The following is a 3,355-nucleotide window of genomic DNA, read 5'->3' as shown; positions in this document are numbered from 1 at the left end:
TCATTGCTATTTGTTTACCAATAAAATTATGGAAAAAATAGCAAAAAATAAAAAATAAAAAAAAGTATAGCAACTCAAACTGACCTGCATCCATCCAAAACAAGTTCTTCCTTCAACATTATTTTAACTTGCAATCTGCTAGAAGAGACAGCAAACTGAAGTTTGTTTCATGTACAAGTTAATATCCCTGGCTCAGCAAGTACAAGGTGGTTTGCTTTCAACAGGAGGTGGTTTTTTAATGGAAGAAATGCACTACAAAGTAAGACAGAGTTTTGCTCAGTGTGGGAGGTCCTTTATTATTGCTGTGGAAAACAAAAGCCTGGCTGAGCTGATGTTTTACGTTTTCCTTTACTGAAATCTCCATGACATGAGGCTTCTTGTTGGGTTTTTATATACACAAACATTGTTAAGCTGTGAAAGAAAATGACTGGAGGTGTGCTTTGTGTGAAAGGTGAGCAATAAAGTATCTGTACATTAAAAAATAAATAAATAAAAATTTCTAATCATTTAAAAATAAGTATCTTCTACCCACAGGATTCTGTGCCAGTCCTTGTTCCATAAGATAAGTTAGGAAAAGTGTCGAGAAGAAATACTATAAAATATAACCTTCAAAATGTCTCTAGTGGTGCAGAAGGGAACTTCATCCAGCCTTGCCTTGGCACCAGAGAGTATTCACAGAATTCACTGGTAGCAGTCATTTCCAAAACTCATGATTGTCTTCATCAGCTTCCTCAAGCCAATGATCAGGTCTTCTGAGATATTTTGTCTATACAGAAAGCACTGGATTTCATTTTTTCCCCTCAATTGGCTACCATTTTAATTTTCAAAAATGTTATTTGTTTATATATTTATTTTCTATTAGCGCATGTTTATATTGCATAATGATTACATGTATCACGGAGGGTTGGTACATGTATATAACCCACATTAATTCCTTTTTTCTTCTGTACTTCTCTCAACCCTTCCTGTTTTTTCCAACTCTTGGTCCTCTTCTCATTATGCAAGCTCTTTTTCCACTGTTATCCTTCACTTCCTTTTCCCCATTCCCTTTCCTTCCCTTCTCTCTCCATGTCATGTTCCCCTTACCATTTGCACAAGATCTCTTTGCTTTCTACTAGCCATCTTTTCCTTTTCTCTTTTTATTTTGGGTGTCTTATATAAGAGAAGCAATCTATATTTAAGTTTACTTCTCTGATGTAATACTGTATTATGGTCTCAGGGTGTAACCTTTTACCGATGAATGCCTCAAGCTTATTATTCTTTATGGTACACTCTATATTTGTTTATATATTTATTTTCTATTAGTTCATGCTTATATTGCATAATGATTACATGTATTATGGAGGCTTGGTACATGTGCATAACTGCATTAATTCCTTTTTTCTTCTCTACTTCTCTTGTCCCTCCCTGCTCCTTTGTGAAAATACCACCTTTTCTTTATCTATTCACTTGTTGATGGTCATATATCTCAATTTTATGATTTAGCTATTATGAATTGTGCTCCTATAAGCATGGGTATACATATATTACTGTAATATGTTGATTTCAATCCTTCAGGAAGCTAACCAGAAGGGCATAGCAGGGACAAATAGAATTTCTATTTTTGTTTTTTTCTGGTCACAAAGTCCATGTCTGTACCTATGTCTTCAAGAGTTTTACCTTCAGGCAAATTGTTTCTCATTAAGACTTAGATCTTTGATCCATTTTTGATTTAAGTTTAGTACATGGTGAGATGTATTTAATTATTTATTGGATACAGGGTGTCACTACATAGTTCCGGCTTACATTGATCTTCCTATCTCAGCCTCCCCAGCATTGGGATTTTTTTTTAAAAAAGAGAGTGCAAAATAGCACTAAAAAAGAAAAAATTACAAGGGATCCAGAATTTCATTTAACAAAGTAATAGGAATTTCACAGTATTTGTTGCATTATGTAGTGTTGTCTTTCAACCAGTTATTCATATTACCATATATATGCATGTAAAATTAGAAGAAAGAAAAAAACAAAGAAATGTATAAGAAATTAAGAAGAGAAAAAGTACAAACAATTGAAAAAAGAAGACAAAACAAATTAAGCCATTAACTGCTCCTTTCCATAGACCAGCAGAAATGCACAGTACAGTTGTCCACACCTGCTTACATACATAGATAAATCTCTTTCTTCCACTCCCTCTGCTGTCCTTCTCAACTCAGTAACTCTTTCATTTTGAATAAGTTCATTTTCTTTTCAGTATCTATTGTACCCCTCAGAGTCCATTCTTCTCTTTCAGGTTCTCACACTAAGGAGATAATATGATGTCTGCACATGCAGGTCTATTTTATTTCACTTAAGAGTATGGTTTCCACCCCCAGGACACACTGAGATGGCAATTGAGACTGGGTGTGGTGGCGTGCACCTGTAATTCCTGCACGTGGGAGACTGTAAACAGGAGAATCACTACAAGTCCGATCTAGTAGTGAGACGCTGAACATCCTGCAGACCATTCCCTAAAATACAGAAAAATGAGAGTATGTTTTCTGGTTGCATCCATTTATCTACAAAAGACTCAAATTTATCCTGTTTTATAGCTGAATAATACTCCATTGTGTAAAAATACCACATATTCTTTATCTATTCTTCAAGTGATGGGTATCTGTGTTGGTTTCAGGATTTAGCTATGACAAATTACACTGCTCTAAACATGGATGCACATATATCTCTGTGGTATGAGGTTTTCAGTCATCTGAAAAAATACCCAGGAGGGGAATAGCTGGCTTGAGTGGGTTCTCCAGTCCTAGCTTTTGAAGGAATCTCCACATTGATTTCCATAGTGGTTGTACCAGTCTTCACTCTCACCAACAGTGGAGAAGGGTTCCTTTTCCTTCAGACCTTCTCCAGCATTTGTTATTGGCTGACTTCTTGATGTTAGCCATTCTTTCTGGGATGAGATGGAATCTCAGTGTTGTTTTAATTTATATTTCTTGAATGACCAATGATGTTGAACATTTTTTCATATATTTACTTGCTATTTGTATTTCTTCCTCTGAGAAGTGTATATTCATCTCAGATGTCCATTTCTAGATTGAGTCTTTGAATTTCAGGGGTCTGATTTTTAAAACTTCTTTAATGTTCTAGATAGAAGACATTTATTGGAGGGAAAGTCAGTTATAATTTTTTCTCAGTTTGTGGGGTTTCTTTTTACTCTTTTGGAGGTTTACCAGTGCTGAGATTGCAGGCATATACCACCATGCCTGGTTTCAGGGCCAGCACAGTGTGCCCAGGCATCTGGGATTGGCATGGCATGCAGTACCGGGAATCAAGCTTGGGTCCTTGCACTTGGCAGGTAGAGGCTTAGACTGCTGATCTATATCACCAG

Source organism: Octodon degus, unplaced genomic scaffold, assembly GCF_000260255.1.
Source record: "Octodon degus isolate 3935 unplaced genomic scaffold, OctDeg1.0 scaffold00001, whole genome shotgun sequence".
Lineage (NCBI taxonomy): Eukaryota > Metazoa > Chordata > Mammalia > Rodentia > Octodontidae > Octodon > Octodon degus.
Note: the sequence above shows the minus strand (reverse complement) of the source record.